We start from the raw sequence: 22,231 nt of genomic DNA on the forward strand, positions 1-22,231 counted from the left end.
GATGAAAAATATTGTATGGGGTCCCCAAAACACTGGTATTTCTCAGGAAGCCTTCTCTGGTAATTCTTAACACAGAAAATCACTCTTATGGGTATTACTGCTGCTCTTCTCCCATTATTATCGGTGCTTGTGGTGAATGCGGAGGCTGGGGATGGCACTGGAATTTACATACAAAGTAAGTTATCTTACTTTTTAAGATGCTCATGATTATTCCTCCCTCACTTATTTCAACATAGTCCAAATAAAGTTTCTGCTTTATGGTTTATATTCCCAAGACTAATTTAAACTTTTCTGTGAATCAAAGAACGGTGTTAAAGGAATAAAATCTAAGTGAGGTTTAAAATTAAGTTTGAGTGATGGATATTTTACTCATTTTAGCAGAACCTGCAAAACCCACAATATTACAAGAGACATTACAAGAGCAATGTGGTAGCCAGTTCTATGTACATGGTCTTTCACAGCCATATGTAAGGCAGTAGAATGCAGTATTTAAGTAGCACTGATAACATTCATAGAGAGCTTGCTTTGGGCCTTGTACTGTTTTAGGTGCTGGGTTTTAGTGGTAGAGAGATCTAGGTTCTAGATTCCACTTATTTGCTAGCTGTGTGACTGGGGCAGATTTCTAACTTCACCAGTCTTCTGTTTGTTTCTAAAATGGACATTTATAAGTACTAGCCTAACAGGATTGTTGTATGGATTTAATACATGATGTATTTAAAGTGTTTAGCATAGGATCCTGCACAGAGTAAACATTTACTGGTATTTTAATTACTTCCCACAGACTGGCTTCAGTGTGCTTTCTTGGTATTCTAGGTTATAAGTCAGAAAAATCCAGCTAATTTACTTCACTTTGGTCAAAGGATATGTTAATAGATTTCCATTTTCACACCCTCTTTAAAGCAATTATGTTTACCTTAGATTTATTTCATTTCCCCAGTTCTTTATCCATTCCTTACTGGCTTTGGAATCATGAAGCCTGACACCAAGGTGATGAAATTTCCATTTAAAAATGGAAAGAGCCATGTAACTTTTTAAGTGGCTTAAAAAAAATAAAGCTCTCAATTTTATTATATAAAACACCAAAGAATTACTTCTATTTACCACTGTGTTTTTGATGAAAGCTATGTTGCACACAATTTAATTATATAATTAGTTCATCCTCAAACTCTGTTTCATATTAAAAAGTAATGCATATATATAGCATATAATGCATATATTCATGTATATGTATTTGTTTGTTTATTGATTGATTTTTCAGTGAAAGCACATCCATACACAATTAGAGCCAAAGAGAGGAGATTACCCCTAACCTGAGATCCCTAATATCCCTGCCAGAGTGGGCTGTATAGGGAGAGTAAGTGGCTACTTTCATTGAGTGAATCAGAGGATACTATTTAGCTTAAAGACATCACCTCATGGTGGCCTTTCTAAGGTCACTGGATGTAAAACTACTTTCTAGAAAGGTGTCACAAAAAGAGAAGTGAAAATTACAAGAGGGAGAAAATATTTCCAGAACATCAAGATCTGAAAACTTTGGCATCTTCAAATTTAATATTTTTGTGAGAAAACACATCTTTTAGGGCCAGAAGGTAGGTATACTTATGGCTTGAAGTAAGGACTGAAATAAAAGAGATGTGATGGATGATCAAGGGGGGAATGCCCTGAAAATACGTACTGCCTAGTTAAAATTACTGCTCCCTCTTCGCTTTAATATGAACCACGGAAAGGGTGCAGGATGGGGTGAAGGAGCATGACCTAGAGGAAATACATGTTTACAAACAATATTCTCTTCTGTTTGAATTAAGATACTGCAGTTTCTCGGTGGCCTTCACTGACCTTATCACAATGATTTATATGCCCAGCAGCTAAGGTATCTTGTAGCTAAGTAAGGTCTGGGGCACTTGAGAAGTTTATTTTTACAAATCTGAAGGTTAATTACACAGTGATGTGGATGGCTGGGTTAGAACTGATGGTGTCCATTCCATGTAATCCCCATCACCACTCAAGTGAAGCAAGGTTGGGTGTTAGGAGTAGTTTTACTGCATTTATCCATTTGTGAGGGTGAATGTGGGATCCTAAAGGCAGATCTCAAGCCCTTATTATTTAAGAAACTTTTACAGCCTAATAGGACACCAGGCTACACATACGGAGAATCATGCTCATAGGCGGTGCTAAATATATCTTTGTTTAATAAATGAATGAATGAATAAATGCCATTGCTAGTTAGTTGAATGGGATATTGTGTAATGTATTATAATTATGGCATAATTCCATTTATTCTTGGTATGCATTACAGAATCATGATAAAGACCAAGATTATATAAGACAGAGAAGGAAGTTACCCTATTCCCTCCATTCTGACGCTCCCAAGTCATGCATCTATTAAAATCAAGACAAAGGCAAGGTTCTCTAAAATAACTGTCTTTATCATTAACATCTCACCTTTAGAGGTTCATACATTTGAACCTTTAGAATTTTTAAGTATTTTCCTTCAAATGGTTTCATTCACCCTCTAATTTCAATAATGTGCTCTATCGTATGTTTAGATAAATATTAAATATTACTAATATATGTGGTTTATTATTTATAATCAGCATAGAAAATTATACTTCTGAAATTGTAGCTCTGGTGGCGAAGATAAACTATAGGGGAAGATAATGTTCAAGTATTCGGTCACACAAAGAGTACTCGAGTATTCCCGTATACAAAGAGGGGGAACCCTGTTTACAGAGGGCTCAGGCTTTATCAGTATCTATTGAATAATAGATGATATGTACAGGTTTAAATGGATTAATAATAGCACACTAATTCTAACTGATCGATAATAAGTGCTGACAGTTTCTGCAGTCACATGTGGGTATGTCCTGAATGCCAATTAACTGACGGGAAAATGGCAGCCTAAGACTGTATTTGCCATCCGTATAACCATGCTTTCTCAGGGATGAATATTCAGTGTTAACAAAACGAAGACATGACCCCAGGACAATGCAGTTGAAATGGCACGGAAAGATCAACATAAGGAGGCCCAGTCTGTTTTTCTGTCAGCTTTGACTTGTGTGCATCTCCTCAGCAAAAAACACTGTTGCTGATGACACCAGCCGGCAGCAGGAAGAGGTATTTTCTGTGACAAGTTGGCAGCAGAGCAACAGTGATTGCTACATTTTTACTTTTACCTTTTGTATTCAATTGCACAACCAGAGGACAGGGATTTAGCTTTTTATCTGGATGTGGATTGGGGTTTGCTATGTGAAATGTCTTCATTATTCACAAATAACCTTTCCCTTGAATATAGAAACCGTCACCCTCGGTAAAACATAGCAGTCCAAAGAGATCAATATTCAGTCTCCTTTCCAGATGTTGTAAAGAAATGAGTGACTTCCCAGAATGCTCTGGACTAATTTCACTGTGAGATGTAAAAAGAGGCTTTTTTTTTCTTACCCCAGCCAGCAATCTGTTAAAACTCTGAAGCATAAGGCCAGGTATTTCTTGCACAGTGGTTTTTGTCCTATTGACTATATTGTATGTGCTATTCTTATTCTAGGCAATGACTGAGCCTCATTTAACCAGCCAACCAATTTTCTCTATGCAACCTTGAAACTGCTAATACCTGATGGTGAATTTTATACCACTGGCAGGATATTTGCTTTTATATATTTTAAAAAATTTGCTATGAATCTGTAAAGTGTGTGGCAATTATAGCTTGGTGAGGGAAATTATCTTTTCTTTTTCTCTGACTTTACAACAGAGTGGACCTTCTTTCTAGGCAGAAGTACTGTGTCTGTCCTGTGGTACAATTACTCCATGCCAGAGTCCCAATGATAGTGCCAACAAAGACCTCAGTTGACTCATCTAGTTGACAGTTATTAAAATCTGGAGAGGTTATGTTATTCTTAGCCTCCTATGTAACAGAGCTAAATTTAATTGTAAACTAAGAATAATCTGCAATTACACTTGACCTATTTAGTAGCAAAACAGATAACTAAGTCAAATGTTCTTTCAATGCTATGTCCACTGTTAATCTAAATCTTACCACCCAGCATTTCTTTTCAAGTAGGGAAGGGGAAGGAAAAAACAAAACAAAACAAAGTATGATGTGTGTGTGTGTGTGTGTGTGTGTGTGTATTTGTGATGAATAAAACATTATGTTAAATATTGGCACATATATATATACCCCAATCCTTGGAATGTCCCTGAAAATTTTGTATAACTATCACAGGCATTTACATCTTAGAAAAAGCAATATCAGAATGTTTAAGTACTTTTATCCAATGTTTCACAGTTAACTAAATAGCCAAGATTGTACTTTGTATAATACTATAACCAGAGTTCAACTACAAAACAAACAAACAAACAAAAAAAAAAACAAAAGTAACAAAAAAACCCAACAACAACAAAAAAAAAACCCTCTGGTTCTCTTGCAGAGACATCCTAGGGTGCTCTGATTAAATACTTAAGATAAATACTGGGGTTTGCTGATCTTCTTTGTTGTTGTTAGTCCAACCCATGGTTTCCTGCTCATACTAGTCAGAAAGACAGCAAAGACAGGGTCTGGGTTAAATAGCCATAGACAGTGAATGCACTCTTGTGCTAGGTCTCTGGGCTGTCAGTGTGGCACTGGGGGCCCTTACCTTCCTTTCTGTTCCTATTCCCTGTTCACCTCTTCTCCTCGCTGGTGGATCCAGCCATGTTTTTCACTACCTAGGTTCTGCATCAATGATATGGCTTCACTGATTATCACCACTCCCGGCCATAATGTTCCCCAATCAAGTCACAGCCAACATTGTTCCTGCCTCCTGGCCCAAACCTCACCAAAGTTCAAACTTGTCCTCATGCTTACCTTTGTTGCCATCACTCCACATGTCTCTGCTGATGTCCATTTTCCGAGCTGCAGAAACGCTCACAGAAGTGAGAGTATCCTCTCTCTCCTGAATCCTTTAATCAAGATTCAAAACAGACTTTCTCTTTCTCTTTTCCACACATAACATATGAAGCTTGGTCTCTAACTTATTAGTAATGCTTGCTGGATAAATTTTCAACACATCTCAACATAGTTGAGAGCATTAAATTGGTACCATACGCTGTCTCAAACTCTTCCTATCCTGGTCCAATGTTGAAGTACTTCTCTTCTTTCTCCTGGGATGCCTTTCATACACTGTCAGGACACTAATTCTAAAGACTAGAAAGAGATTTGTGTCCCAAGTCCTGTTTCAGAAAACTTTGTCCAGAGACTCACTCCACATTCCTGACGTGATTCTTCATAATTTTTTTCTTAAATACCCATTTAATGTTTATGCACAGAGAGCCCCTATTGTATCATCTGACTTCTCAGCATCCCTTCAGAGAGTATGTCAATTCCATCTGAGAGTCTCTCAATATTCTTTGTGGCCACAGTGAAATAGACCCAGTGTTATTGGGCTATTTCTTGGTACTATCTACATTACTATAATTGTTTGATTCAATGAGTAACTGCATTCACATCCTATAGTAACACAGTGGTGGGTAACCTTAGCAGTCACAAATAATCACATGATTTAGTATATCTGAAGCGGTCCTTTAAATGAGGTTGCTAAGAATTTTGATTATGGGGAAGGTCAAAGTAAGGGCTCTTCCAAGGGCAGCTATTCAGTATGAGTGTCATAATGGTGAGATAGAGCTTAGAAGAGAATCACATCAAAGAATACAGCCAAAGATAGAGAAACACTAATAAATAAAAAGATTGCAGGATGGGGTGCCTGGGTGGCTCAGTCTGCTAAGTGTCTGACTTCGGCTCAGGTCATGATCTCCTGGTTTGTGAGTTTAAGCCCTGCATGGGGTTCTGTGCTGATTGCTCAGAGCCTGGAACCTGCTTCAGATTCTTTGTCTCTCTCTCTGCCCCTCCCCCACTTGCACTCTATCTCTCTCTCTCTTTCAAAAATAAACATTAACAAACAAACAAAAAAAGATTTCAGGGAACAAATAAAGCAAAGGAGCAATGCTTTCCCCACCAAATCTGGATCCCAGTGTGTGATGACTTTTAGGCACAGGATAATATTGCTCTGATGTGGGCATGAGGCAGTAGTCGAAGGAGAGTTTTGATTTGAATTAAGGCACAAGATGACATTTTATCTTCTATTGGAAAAAACAAAGCTCTGAGGTTGCCTCAAGCTCCCTGCCTACTTTTCCTCCTCCTTTTTCCTGCTGTTCCTTCTGATAGTTTTCCTTTCTAGGTTTTTTTTTTTCAATTTGCCTTATCTTTTGTTATGACTGTGGGCTAGATCTTGCCTGGCACCCCCAAATTAGTTCATTAATATACTGTCACTTTATTTATTATTAATTTTTTTGCATGTGCACAGCTGCAGTCAGAGTTCAGTGTCATCCAGATTATAACTATTCAATGATTATTCCCTAGCAGTGGTTCTCTTACCATGTCATAGAGAAGGCATAATCCCAGGCCACAGAGGTAATATGGGCCTACCTGTCCTCGTCCATCCTTCTTGGATGCAACGCCATGTATACCTGTCTGTGATTCTGGTTGTTTCTCTCCTGTCCTGAGTTGGTAGGAACACGAGCGACAGCAGACGTGACCTAACAAAACAGGGTTGAATGCCAGTGACATGCACCTCCTTGCTTCTGTACAACCTCTACTGAAAATGTCCACTATGTCCACCACTTTCAGACTCATTTCCACTTCTGGCAAACTTAGTTCAGCATTTTCTCTACTCAGAATCCTACCTGACAAACGAGCTGGGCTGTGTGCTTGCATGTTAATCCTTTGTTATGCCAGTAACTTCAAGTAATGATACACTCTTAACTACTTGGGAAAGCCCAAAGCCTCTCCCAGGAGCAGAAGAAGAAATAATACCCTGGATCATTATTGGGTTAAAACCCAATGTATGTAAGCCATAACAACACTGAAGGCTGAAGATGATTGAAGAAATCAGAAAGATTTGAATTCAAAGTCTGCTCCTCTACTTCCTCACAGAGTAATGTGACTTTGGTTGGGGTTACGTGAACTTCATTTTCCTCTTTGTATTTACAGAAGCACATGCATGTATTAGGGCTATTGTGAAGACTGCTTATACCAATGTAATTAAAGTGCTGAGCGCAGGCCTGGCACAGATAAGCACTCCTTAACTCAAAGCTATTATTATGACAAAGATTAAGAGTTAAAAGCATCACTTTTCAGGTCATGGTGTCTCTCTGAATGTTTGCTCTCCTTTTGCAAATACCTTCTTTGAATAGTGGTTTCTCCTTATGGTTAGTGTAGTCTGACTGGTGAGGCTTTCTCCTACCTGGAGGGTCACTAGGTTTGGGGGTAATTGAGCTCTTGTTTACCCATGAGAGACAGTCTTTTTATTTCCCTCCTGGTGGGATATTCACCCAGGTTCTTCTTTCACTGTCTATTCTTTCCATAGAAGAAAAAGACTAGAAGGACCATGAACAGGTGATAGCATAGATGGAAAGACCAGAGAATTGCTCATCCTGGTTTTCAGGCAAATCTCTTTCTGGTGCTTCAGAAAGATTTATAAGAACCATAAAGTTTTATATAGCTTACTAAACTACACTGAGCTTGCACTAGGTCACACAATTGTCATTTTAAACCAAATGTCTTAGCACAATGGTTACCAGAGGGTTGCTTTTGTGTTCTCTCATGGGACCCTCTTGGGATTGGGTGAGGTCATTGTATGTGTTTCAACAAAAATTCAGGGGTTTGGAAACATTTCCAGATATAATTCCAACTGTCCATGATCAACAATGAAAAGTTGTCACCGAGCAAACTAAATGATAGTGGGTTAAGAATTTTGCAAGTTACTTCACCATTGGAAGTTAATACGTTCTAAATTAAAAATCAAAGCAGACATCCATCATTGTCACAAACTATGATTTTCACAGTTGTGGTTGTTTTTTAGGGGAGTCTTTTTTTTTATAAGATCCTATTAGGTTAAAACATTTGGATTTTGTTTACACTGAATCTCTTCCGGGGAAATAAACAGACATTATCTAAGAAGGTCTTAGAAAAAGAAAAAAAAAAAAAGAAGAAGAAGAAGGAGCACTTAAAACTTAGCATATGGTTTGAGATCCAGGAGGGAGAAAATCATTATCAGGGCACACAGAAAACACCAATTAAATTAAGGTTACCACCTGCCTAGTTTCAATCAGGATATATCAGAATGAAAGGTTTGTGTCCAATGTCTTGATTGACTTTATTTCTGAACTGATCTTTTTCTTTGAGATTCAAAACCTTAAGTTTCTCTATGTCATTCAATTAATCTCTAAATTCACACCATCCCTAATTTCAAAGAATCTGATAATTTCTCTATATGATTGTTATAATAGGATTTTAATAGGACATCTGCCTACATCTTGTTCCTTCTCATCTGTCTACCATATTCTTTACAGAGCAATCTTTCTAAATTGCATACATGATCATGTTAGTCCTTCTTTAAATGATCGGATAACCCAAAATTTTATTCATAAAACATTTCTAAGCCTTTTGAAATGTTAATATACGGCCTTCATTGATGTTCTTTATGTCCTGCCCCTTTCTCACATGCTCCTGTAAACCAGACATTCCGGATTATCTGTTGTTCATTACAGCCAACATGCAATGCTCTTGCTATTTACTCTTAACCAAATGTCACTCTTCCTTTCTTCACAAGCCTCTACTAATTCCTTAGACCACTAGGCTAGATGAGGGCAGTGACAGTGTGGGTTGAGCTTACTTTTATATTTCCAGCACTTATTATAATAACTGCTGTATAGTAAGTAATCAATACTTACTTTTTTTTTCCTGAATAAATGATAAATTACTCAGTTTAAACATAACATACTCCAGGAAATTTTCCTTATGCTATTTACTTAAATTTTTTTTAATGTTTATTATTTTTGAGAGACAGAGAGAGACAGAGCGCAAGCGGGGGAGGGGCAGAGAGAGAGGGAGACACAGAATCCGAAGCAGGCTCCAGGCGCTGAGCTGTCAGCACAGAGCCCGACGCGGGGCTCGAACCCACAACTGTGAGATCATGACCTGAGCTGAAGTCGGACGTTTAACCAACTGAGCCCCCCAGGCATCCCTTTTACGCTATGTACTTAAAACTCCGCATTTTCATAAAAATTACCAAATGTCTTTACTTACTGATTATAATTTTGACTTGATTGCATACCAATCCTCTAGATCATGAGCTCCTTGAAGATTATTTCCATACCCCAATTTCTAGCATGTGACTTGTTGGTCCAAACATTCTTGTTCCTTGTTTTGTATTTCATGTTTCTAGTCCTATCAAAGTTCAGAGAAAAAGAGAAGAGTTTTAGCTATACTTTCCAAAGTAGACTTGACAGACAAGAAGAACTGGAGAAATGGTTAGTAATGGAGGTGTTAGAGAAGCCTGGGGCAGAAATTAAAGTCAGGAAATGTGCCGAAAAAAGTCTGATCAGGAATCAAAGGGTCAAAGAGCGGATAGTTACCTGCAAAAGCTTATGCATGTGTCTGTGAAACATGGTAGGTGTTATTCCAAGTGCTAGGAAACAGCTGTGAGAGGCAGATAAAAATCTCTGCCATGTTGAAGCTGATATTCACAAGCTTCTACTAATCCCTTAAACCACTAGGCTATACAAGGGCAATAATAGTGTGGAGAGGCCTGGGGGAGATTGATGACAAAAATAAATAAATAAGTAAAGAATGTGGAGTGTCACAGGGTAAAGTAAAAAGAAGAAAGAGAGGGAAAGAGGAAAGAAAGAAAGAAAGAAAGAAAGAAAGAAAGAAAGAAAGAAAGAAATTTAGTTGCAGAAGAAACTGAATGAAAAGAAACAAAGTAAAAACCAAGGTCAGACGGGAATGTATTGCCAGAGCAATGGGTGTTTTTTTTTTAATATCGTCAGGGAATTTCTTAGAAGGGGACACTTGGCTAAAGAACTGAAGGAGAGGTATTTTATTCAGAGTAGTGATAGTTTATGCCTCATTAAAAAACAAAAACAAAAACAAACAAACAAACAAAACACTATGAAATATCAATTGGATAAGTGAACCAGAGATTATTCCTTGCTTTCATGGCACATTCAGCCAGCGTGGGTAAGGTGCTTTGTTCCACACTGGCCTGGAGGCTGATGGCAGCTCCATCTAGTTTGGGCTACATAGGAGCACACAACCTTAGATGTCTCTGTGCTGTGGGAAGACAGGTGAGAAAGTCATACATCAGCTTTTAAATGTTTTTGCCCAAGGGTCATTCCTATCTCCTGCTCACAGCCTACTGGGCAGAACTAATCACATGGCTCAATCCTACACTAAAAAGGCTATCAGGTAGAACTTGATATATTCATTTCCTATGACTCTTGTAACAAATTACCACAAACTTATTGGCTTAAAGCAACACAAATTTATTGTATTACAGTTTCGATGTCAGAAGTCCTAAAATGGATGTTGGTAGCTGTATTTTTTCTTGAGCCTCTGGGGGAGAATTCATTTCCTTGACTTTTCCAGTTTCTATAGGCCCTCCTCATTCCTCTGCTTATGGCTCGCTATCACATAGTATTCTCTCCCTCTGTTTTCCTCATCCTATTGCCTTTTCTCCAAATTTGACCCTCTTGCCTCCCTTTTATAAAGATCCTTATGATTATAAATGTGCCCTTCTGTATAATCCAGAATACGCTTTTCATCTCAAATCTTTAATTTGCTCATTCTAACAAAGTCTCTTTTGTCATTATAGGTAAGATATATACAAGTTCTGGGGACTACATTGTGGATGCCTTGAGGGAGTGACATTATTCTGTCTTCTACACTTGATATAAGAAAAACATAATCCCTATTGCTGGGATTCAGCTATGCATTGATTTGGATCAAAGACATTATAGAGAAAGGAGCAACACATAAACATTCTCTGTGTTGGGAATATGTTCATGGCTCAGCAAGAAGGCCAATGTGGGTGAAATGAGCAAAAGAAGGAGTGGTAAGAGATAAAGTCAGAAAGATAAAGGAAGAGTAGGTGGGAGGAGATCATAAAGGGCCTTTTTTGCAGGCCACAATGAGGATTTGGGCCTTTATGCTAAGTGAGTTGGAAAGCCATGTGAAGGTATTGATCAGGTATGTAACATAATTTGAGACTCGACTGCACAGTTAAAACGTCAGCAGTGGCAAACCAAAGTGAGTCAAAGACAGAAGAATATTGGAAATGATAACTGGAGCAAGGCAGAGCTCAACAGTCCCAGATCTAATTCACCTAATTCTGTTGACTGTGTTTCCTGGCTTTTACTATAATTCAGGTTTCTCTCTTAGGAGCCTAGCAGGTTCTGGCAGCAAAGAAATTGCTTATGTAAGGACTAAGATAGTCTGTCTGCCAAGCTCTGTGTTACAACCCTGGGTCATGCTTCTTCCCAAACTTTTGGTTACAGTAATTATATATGCATAGTGATTTACAACAAAATAAATTTATTTATTGTTCTGTGTATATATTCAGTGTATAAAGTAGGTGAATAAATGTTAAAACAACTGTCATAGGAAGGATTTTGTGGGTACATTTATATTATATTATATTATATTATATTATATTATATTATATTATATTATATTATATTTATTCAACAGAATCTAACTAATTAGAGGCCACAACCAGGATTTCCTTCCTTTTTGACTTGAAATTTCACCAACAGAGAAATTAAGCTAGAGGAATGTAAATACTTTCACTTAAAAAGGCCAGTTTCTAGGGTATGATAATATTGAGTGCATAAATGTTGTGAATTACTGTGCTAAGCAATAAATGAATGAGGGATAGTCTTATCATCATATTTTATGGATGAGGAAACTGAACTCATAGAGGTTAAGAAATATTCTCACATCTGATATCAATCATAGCAAGTAAGTTATACTAGCAGGCTACCCAATGCACAGTCTCACTCCAAAGCCCATCTTCTGACCAATGCATACCTTCCATTATTTATGGTTTGTTCCCATTCCAACCAAATGAGCTATCTTCCAAATAGCCTACCAATTATCAAGCTAATTTCCCAATGAACCAAATTAATTATCTAATCAATTAATTACTAATTTTGCAATTATCAGCTATTTGATGCTCACATAATCTAAATTTGTGGAAAAGGATTCAATTAATAAAGACCATTATAATCTTTGATATAAATAACTAAGACTATAAAGTAAGTCCTATATTTTATGAAGCTATATGGTAAAGTGTATTGAAACCTTAAAGTGCTTTCAAATTAAAACTCATTGAAATTTCCTATTCATAATTTTGTCTAAGTCTTCTTTAAAAACATTTTTCCTCCTAGGTTTTTCAACCTTAAGAGGGTAGCAAGCATCCTAATTTTGCTTCTTATTGTATAAAATCCTTGATTTATTTGACCTAATTTAAAAATCATTCTAGTATCTTGGGATTTTTGTGATCAAGCTTATGCTGTATCTCCTTTTCAATTTCTTGATGTCATTTAATTAATCATACACCCTCTGGACATTTTATTTTTGGAACTCAGTTGCCTATGTTTTTTTGATCAAGTATTGGCATTTAATGTATATACATCCATATATATGTATATAATATTTTGTATATGTATATAATTTATACACAGATACATATATTATATACATATATGTATAAAATATAAATAATATGGGTCATTATGTATGAATGTATGCATATAAATAATATGCAACCTTGCAATCTCATATAGTAAGTATGATTAAAATGCTTAGAATAGAGGCACCTGGGTGGCTCAGTTGGTTGAGTGTCCAGCTTTGGCTCAGGTTATGATCTCACAGTTTGTGAGTTGGAGCCCCATGTCAGGCTCTGTGCTGACGGCTCAGAGCCTGGAGCCTGCTTTGAATTCTGTGTCTCCCTCTCTCTCTGCTCCTTCCCCGCTCATGCTCTGTCTCTCTCTCTCCTTCAAAAATAAATAAAAACACTAAAAAAAACTTAAAACGCTTATAATAAACGTAAAGACACACACATGTGCACAGACAAAAACATACATTAACATTGCCATTATATATTCGAGTAAAACGTATTTTTGTGGATATGATCTTTAATGTAATAGAATGCGTTTTGTACCAGAGAAGTGGCCCTTGCTAAGAAAAATGACACTTAATTGAGCAAATAATTCAGTAACAACAATGAACAAGAATGTAAGTATTAGCTAAGGATTCAAAAACTCTTTTGGATTTGTGTGTGTCTGTGTGTGTATATGTGTCGTGCAGACACATGTTCCTGTAGACCATTTTATTTAGGGTATAAAAGTAAGATTTAGGAAATAAAACATTCATTTTTGATATCTACAATAATGGGAAGTCTAATGAGGGAAGCCTAAAATCAGAAAAAAGTTTCAGTAATTTTTATAAAAGTATTTTTAAAAATTTAACATTTTTTCAGGATAAAAATACAGCATCTGTCTTTTATTACACAGAACGCTGGGATCCTTTTAACCATTTCTATATAACAGCACACATTCTGAACTAGTTCTTGCTTTTGGTTTTGCTTTTGAGGAATCTCACTTGTTTCAGTTTCTGTGTCCACTTCTGACAACAGTTAAATCATAGACATGCTCTTTCCTGAATTCCTTCCTATCACTTATGGAATTTAAAGAAGCAATTGTATCCTGTGCTGAGGTCAGTAGCCAGTTGCTAATTTGAGTCAGAGCTTTCCTGTTCTTTGGGTATTTTAAAATTTTGAGCAGAGAAAGAAGGCCAGATCAGTGATAGGGAACCACATGTTTTCCACCATATGACCATCCTGTTTTCCTCTCATGGGCAGAACAAGAGCACATGGATATGAATTCACGGATTGTAGAGCAATGAAAAGAGGGATTACAAAATGAAACAGATTTTTTCTGAAGCTAGAAGCATGGCCTGAACATTTATGTCAGAGATTTTGTCTGCAAATTCATATGTTGAAGTCCTAACCCCCAAAGGTAATGGTACAAGTAGAATAGGCCTTTGGGAGGTGATTAGGTCATGAAGGTGGAATTAGACCATGAGGGTGGTCATGGATGGAATTAGTGCTCTTCTAAAAGAGACCCCACAGAGCTCCCTAGCCCCTTCCACCATGGGAGGACACCAGAAGAAGTCTTCAAGCCAGAAAAGGGCCTTCAGTTAGTGCTGGCACCCTGATCTTGACTTCCAGCTTCCAGAACTGTCAGCAAAAAATTTCTACTGTTTATGAACTATCAACTCTGTACCGTTGTATTATAGTAGCCTGTAAGGATTAACACACTAGCAGAAACATAGTTTCTTTAGGGCTTAAATTAAAATATTTTCTCTTATTTAAAGATCAGGAGCCCAAGGTGTTTACTTTTCCTTTCAGCAATCCAACACTGAGTAGAAGAGAATGGTCCAATGTCAAATATATCAGAAGCAACAAAGAGATACACCCAAACTACCTCTCAGTATTCAGGATGTGGGAAATATTACTGGACACTGAAATGGAAAGGAAGATGATCTCTCAGGTTCTAGAGGGAGGGATCAGTTGCCCCTAGTATGGAACTGAGTGACAGAAAGGGGTAAGTTGAGAAAAGAAAGTAAAGAAATTCCATGCACTGAATTAACTATGTAAAGCCCACAGCTGAGGATGAATAAATGCCAGGATGAAAAGCACAAGAAAATTTCTACATCTAAACTAAAGACCTATTTTGCAAAGATATTAGAGAAAATTTTAAATGAGCAAGATAAGAAAGTGAAAGTCAAAGAAAATTGCCAGAGTGCTCATAACTTGTAAGAAAATTATATGGCAGAGTAAACACAAAGTACTTACCAAAGGTGTGGCTATACATCTATAATTTGCACAGGAAGTTGAATGATTTGGTAGATCCTAAAAAGTTAGTTATATAGTAAATTCTCTTTTAGACTATATATATGGGATGGGGAGTAATGTATTTAATATTAAATTGTATATCTATATGTAGTCAGGGTTCTCCACAAAAACAGAACAAATAAGATGTGTGTGCATGTTTAAGAGATTTATTTGTGTGTGGTGTGTGTGTCTGTGTGTGTGCATACGTCTGTATAAAGAGATTTATTATTATTTATTTATCTATATATCTATCTATCCATAAATTTTATTTAAATCCAAGCTATTTAACATATAGTGTAATAATGGTTTCAGGAGTAGACTTTAGTGATTCATCACTTACATATAACACCCAATGCTCATCCCAACAAGCGCCCTCCTTAATGCCTATGTAGCCCATCTCCCTACCCAACACTCCTCCAGCAACCCTCAGTTTGTCCTCTGTATTTAAGAGTCTCTTAAGATGTGTTTCCCTCTCTTGTTTTTATCTTATTTTTCCTTCCCTTTCCCTATGTTAATCTATTTTGTTTCTTAAATTCTACATGAGTGAAATCATAAGGTACTTGTCTTTCTCTGACTTATTTCACTTAGCATAATACACTCTAGTTCCTTCCACATTGTTGCAAATGAGAAGATTTTATTCTTTTTGATGGCCGAGTAATACTCTTTTCTAGATGATGAAATTTTAATTTACTTTTCTACCTAGGTGAATGCTTTGTCTTGAACTTGTTTGGAATTTAATATACCCACACCTCCATAAAATTGAAACTCTGTACACTTACAACAGATGATCCAACTGTTGGCAGGATGACATTGATAATATGTTTTCATTTTTTCTTTTTTTCAAATTAAACAATACTCCAGCTGCCCTTAGTTGTGCTAAGTATAGGATAGGGGGAAATTACAAACACTAAACCCTAAGGGATTCAGGAAAATTTGGAAAATTTTAATGTCTGCTTGAAGAAAAGGCTGATAATGAACTCTCTTAGCACTTAGTTGGTGGACCATTCATTTGGTATATTAGTATACAGAAGCCTAGAAATACTTGTATTGTTATATATATACTTACATGCACGAACTGCCTAGACAAATAGATTATAAGGTCCTCAAAGATAGAGAATATATTTCATTGTTTAAATACCCATATTTGTCAACATAGCTCATATTTAGAAGATAAGTAAATATATGTTCTATATAAGTTAATATATATATATTTATATATATATATATACACACTATATATTTTATACATTATTTATAAGATACTTAGAAGATAAGTTAGATAGATAGATAGATTACAGACAGACAGAGCTACTTTTAAAAGTATGCATCTTATAATTTATTTGTGAATGTGCTGAAATGGACATTCTGGAAAGTTCCCTAGTTCGAATATTGAAATATGCTGAAAGAGCTACCTCAAAGCAGTTGTAAGGAACTTCACAATGACCAGAAAAGAAGAGGAAGATGAAATCAGAACAGGAGTGAGATCTGAGGCAGGAAGGGCACTGGGGGTGGAGTGGGAATTCTGTGCATTGAAGTAAAAACTTTATACAATGTTAGCATTTAAGGAAAGCATGTTTTGGAAAGTGGGAAATGAGACTTAGGCATGAAGCAAGAATCCATGAAGGATGTATACCCTCAATAAAGATGGAAGAAGGAGGTAACAAGTAAATTGATCTGTATCAAACTGGAGAAATCTTTCTCTCTCTCTCACTAAAACAAAACAAAACAAAAAACAAAATACTGGAGAAAATTAAATGAGTCTCTTATAAAACTTTGAATTTAAAAGTCTCTCTACTATAGACTTAGGACTCAAATCTATATTACCTATGCAGAGAGTTTTATCCAAGATAAACCCTTCAGTGATGTCCTGGGGAACTAACAAATTCTGCTTTTATTTTTGTAAATATATTAAGAAATATTTTTAAGCTTAAAATCAAAATACCAAGACTTTGTATTCTCATTTTATTTTATACTTTTTAAAACAGCTAAACTTCAAATGTATAGGCAAGTCAAAAATAAAAATATAGAAGTTATAAAAAAAATAACACAGGCATGTTAAACAACAACAACAAAAAATTAGTGTTGATATAGTGATAATAGATGAACAGACTTTTTGACAATAAAGATCTAATAAGGATAAAAATGATCAATACATAATGATAAAAAACCAAATCACTAAGAAAACACAAGCCTGCTAAACTGTTACATATCAAATTATGTAACTTCAAAACCTATAAAGCAAAAATATATGTAATTGTAAGGAGAAATTTGAAGTAAAAAAATCATCACATCCACCATCACAACAGGAAAGAGTTTTCCCAAAAAGAAAATTAGAATGATTGAATAGACCGAAAGATATAAGGAAATAAGGATATAAGAAATAAGGATAAATAGAAGTTTTGAGGACCAGAATGACAAACTTCATATTTTAGTTATTCTAGAATACGATACTCCCAAATAGACTTATGGTTTTTCTTTTAACTTTTATCACAATATGTTTTTAAAAATAGAGGACATGCAGGGGCACCTGGGTAGTTCAGTCGGTTAAGCGTCTGACTTCGGCTCAGGTCATGATCTCACGGTTCATGAGTTCGAGCCCCACATCAGGCTCTGTGCTGACAGCTCGGAGCCTGGAGCCTGCTTCGGATTCTGCGTCTCCCTCTCTCTCTGCCCCTCCCCCACTCATGCTCTGTCTCCCTCTGTCTCAAAAATAAAAAAAAATAAACATTAAAAAAAATTTTAAAGAAAATTATACTATGTCTATTATACTAGACATTCCCTTAGTGAGCTAAGGCAAGAAAAATTAAATATATGAAGATTGGAAAGATAGAGAGTCCAACATTATTATCTGTAGACACAATGATTATCTTCCCTAGAAATACACATTCATTAGATAATGTAGCAGTATTATGGAGGATATAACTAGAAAATAAAATTTGGGTGCCTGGATGGCTCAGTCAATTGGGTGACCAACTCTTGATTTTGGCTTAGTTCTTGATCTCACAGTTGATGCATTTGAGCCCCACATCAGGCTCTGCACTGACAGTGTGGAGCCTGCTTGGGATTCTATCTCTCCCTGTCTCCCTGTCCCTCCCTTCATGCTTGTCCTCTCTCTCTCTCTCTCTCTCTCTCTCTCTCTCTTTCTCAAAATAAATAAATAAACATAAAAAAGAAAATTATATTTTTCAATAATTGAAAGTATGCTATTAAAACCAAAATTAAACTAATCACAAAATTATCTAACACAAATGTCAATACTCTTATGCAGAAAATAAACACTACAAAAGGGGATGGAGATAAAAGGACACTTACAGCACATACATGAACAGGATGCTTGTATGTTGGAAATGTCAATTCTTGGGGCACCTGAGTGGCTCAGTCAGTTAAGTGTCTGACTTCAGCTCAGGTCATGATCTCAAGGTTCGGGAGTTTGAGCCCTGCATCGGGCTCTGTGCTGACAGCTCAGAGCCTGGAGCCTGCTTTGGATTCTGTGTCTCCCTCTCTCTCTGCCCTTCCCCACCGCTCACGCTCTCTCTCTCTCTCTCGTCTCCTTCAAAAATAAATAAATGTTAAAAAAAAATTTTTAGAAATGTCAATTCTTCCTAATTCTCTATAATTCATTGTTATTGCAACCAAAGGAAACTGAAAAACTAGTTCCAAATGACAAAGGTTAATAATGTGATTTTGAATAAAAAAGGAGTGTGTGTCCTATTTTAGCAGACATCAAGATTTATTACTGAATGACAGAAATTAAAATAGTATGGTAGAGGGAAATGATAGATACAAATCAGTATAACAAAATCAAGTCCAGACATTATTTTGCACATCTGGAAACAATGCATAAATCAGCTGACAATGTAGAGAATTAGAGAAAGACTGTTCAACTAGCAGTCCCAGCATAATTGGGGTCCATACAAAGAAGTACTAAATTAAGACACACTCACCATGCAATAAAAAGAAAATGCAAGTGAATTAAATCATAAGTGTAAATGTAAAATCATAAATGTAAAAATCATAAATGTAAAAATGAACTTCAAATCATAAAAGAATATCTTTATATATTTGAGGCAAGGAAAGCTTTCTCAAGAAAATAAAAAGAGCCAAGAACACTTGCAACTTTAATGGAAAAAAAATTAATCAAAAGATAACAGAAGAAATGAAAAGATAACTCTTAATGGGGAGAAATTATTTATCACAGATATAAGAAAGACACCAATCCAGAATATATTGAGAATCTAAAAATCAATAAGAATCACACACACACACACACGCACGCACACACACACACACACACACACACACACACACACACATCAATAAAACACAAGCAATTCATAGAAGATATATGTGGCCAAAAATATTTGTCAAGATTTAGAACTTAAGTAGTAATTTTGGAAATACAAAATAATCAAATTGTTCGTGAAAATAAAATGAGTGTTAATGGAATATAATTTCATTATAAATGGGTTCACAGGTTTAAAACACGTATCTATTCTAAGTGTAAGGGAATATATAAAGCGACACGCCCTTTTATATACTGCTAAAGTGAAAGTTGATACTTTTTTTTCAGGAACAAATTGGCAATATCTAGTAACACTGAAGATATATGTATATACCCTATGACCACCAATTCTGTTCCAAGGTATAAAACCTAAAACCTTCATACACATGTTTAAAAATCAAACCAAACCAAACCAAAACAAAACAAAAAAACTAACCCTCCCCCACTCCAAACCTAAAATCTTTGCATGAGGAACATCAAAAAAAATTGCTGTTTATTCTTGTAATGAAATGCTCTAGCATGATTTTATTTTTGCAACATTTTATGTCTTAATCTGAATGATAATTTTAGGCAATAACTGTATTATTTTCATACCTTTTCATGTTTTAAATGCTGTATTATATTATCCTGGGAAAACAGGTAAAAACTAGCACCATTAATGGAAAACTAGGGCTTGTGATGTTACCCTTGAGATGGAATGTCCTTCAGCTTAAGGTCACTGCTGCTTTCAGAGTGGCTGTTCTAAACAACTCTATGTTCTCTGGATCCCACAATTTACAGGAAGTGTCCCACATTAGAGGTAAAATCCTCATTTGGTCATGTTTATTTTCCTTTGGAAATATTGCTGGAATCTGTCCACCTCTCTTTATCTCCGTAAATCATTGCAGCCATCACATTTCACCTGACAACTGCAGAAGTTTCTTAAGTAGTTTCTATGCACCTATTTATGATCCCTTCAAATCTGTTCCTTACATTGTACTGTAGCCGAAGAAGTATTTTAGTTTAAGAGCGCATATTTTGACTCTTATAGAATGTTCTTTTGCTGTAAAGATAGGTTAAAATATGAAATTTGATCTCAAAATTTTGCATGAACTTGTTTTTTTCTAACTCTATTGCTCACTGTACTCCTACTGCCACCAGTCTTTTAATTTTTAGGATCAGCCATATTCCCTCCTACATGAGAGTCTTTGCAAGTGCTGTTCCCTCTAAGAATACTTTCACCCTCTCTTGGTGTAGTAAACTTCTTTCTGAAGTTTGCTTTTTTGTTTGTTTGTTTGTTTGTTTGTTTATTTATTTATTTATTTAGAGAGGGAGAGAGAGAGCAGGGGAGGGGCAGAGGGGAAGACAGAGAATCAGTCCCAAGCAGGCTCTGGGCTGACAGCAGGACTCAAACACACAAACCGTGAGATCATGACCTGAGCTGAAACCAAGAGTCAGACACTTAAACTACTGAGCCACCCAGGGGCCCCTTTCTTCATAAACTTCTATTACTTCTTTTCTGAGTTCAAATTCACTGCCTTGGGAAGCCTTTTTTAAATCTCCAGAGTATATCTGGTTCCCCTATAATATGTTTTCATGGTTCCTTATCACGTTTCTTCATAGCACTAATTTGAGATTGTAATAATGATTCAAATGAATAATTGATTATTTGATTAATCTCTCTCCTCCCCACCATGTTGAGGTCCCACATGAATAACAAGTATGTCTGCCCTGCCCCTCTTGGTGCTCCCATTACCTAGTACAGTATTGACACAGAATGGGTGCTCAATGCATATTTTCTGCATAAGGGATAAAACTGTATTCACAAGAATTCTATTGAGAGGAAGCCTAACTTTTTAAAGAAAAAAAATACAAATCTTATAAGTGTCTATTTGTGGAAGTGAATATTCTACAGGTTCCTGAATATAGATAGAGGATATTTCTTTGGAGGAGGAAAAGATGGAGGACTATGAGAGGGAGAAGAAAGAGGTGAGGGGAGAGAGAGGAAGAGGGCAAAGATGAGGTGCAGGAAGAGAAAGAAGAATCTAAAGTGATAGGAAGTGATAGGCAGATTAGTGGGGAAAAGTAAAGAGGTGAAATGCATGTGCTGTCATTCAATTACTCATCTATCCACTTACTCAGCTGGCTACTCATGCAGTTACCATTTGTTGCACATTTACCATGTGCTAGGTACAGGACAATAGCAACAAACAAAACAGAACAGGAATGTCCTCATAGCTTATAACATAGTGATGTGAATATTACAAAATAATTGAGTGAACAATACCAATTTAGACAGTGCTGTGCACTATAGAATAAAACAGAATGTACTGTGATAAGGCTACATACATTGTGGGGGAGGGATGTGTGATGCCCTCACCTCTCAATATTAAGTAAGAGCCTTCAAAAAATCAAAAGTAGGGGCACCTGGGTGGCTCAGTCAGTTGAGCTTCCAACTCTTGATTTTGGTTCAGGTCATGATCTCATGATCTGTGAGATGGAACCCCGCATGGTGCTCGGTGCTGACAGCACAGAGCCTGCTTTGAATTCTCTCTCTCCCCTGCTCCCCCTCCCCCACATGCTCTCTTTCTGTCTCAAAATAAATCAATAAACATTAAAAACAATTTAAAAATAAAATCAGTAATAAAAGCATGAAAACAGAATTCTGCACCTAAGGTTATTGTAGGTTGAACTGAGACAGCACAAAAGAAAGATGGATAAGATAAAGAGAAGAAAGCCAATCTTGGGAATGGATAGAAACAATGGACAAACTTTTGGATTGTTATAGGGTTAGAAAATGGAATTTAAACCAAGTTCACTCTCATATTTAAGAGGGAGGAGGAAGCCATAGCTAATATCAAATCTACATTTGAATGAATAAATGTTATCTAAATTATCTAAAAGAACTTAACCAAATCAAAACATTGCAGCTCCTAACTCAAGTCCATGACAAGACGTGGGCATCTATAGTAAGGAGGTTACAATCTTATACCTTCTTTCATTAAACAATAAGAAAGGAATTTAACAGCTGGATTTTGAGGATATCAGAGTTAAAGTGGGACAAATTTAATGTAAAAGAAGTGCACTTGGGGGAACATTCTATTATTTAGCTCCTGTCTTGGCTTCTCAATTTCATTAGTGGAAGGACAAAAGAGATTCCGTAGAAACTATAGAAGTGTATAATTTGCTGGGGAAAAGGAGTGGC

The 22,231-nt window shown here is 36.2% G+C and overlaps 1 long non-coding RNA gene across 1 annotated transcript in view; it reads right to left on the bottom strand.

The window, feature by feature from the left end:
* The window catches only part of LOC122215082, a 53,419-nt gene extending 48,498 nt beyond the window's left edge, over nucleotides 1-4,921 (bottom strand). The window contains exon 1 of the long non-coding RNA XR_006200227.1: nucleotides 4,838-4,921. This is a non-coding gene — a long non-coding RNA (uncharacterized LOC122215082). The remainder of the gene's footprint in view (nucleotides 1-4,837) is intronic.
* Nucleotides 4,922-22,231: the final 17,310 nt, after the last annotated feature.

The sequence above is a fragment of the Panthera leo genome, chromosome A3 (assembly GCF_018350215.1).
Source record: "Panthera leo isolate Ple1 chromosome A3, P.leo_Ple1_pat1.1, whole genome shotgun sequence".
NCBI lineage: Eukaryota > Metazoa > Chordata > Mammalia > Carnivora > Felidae > Panthera > Panthera leo.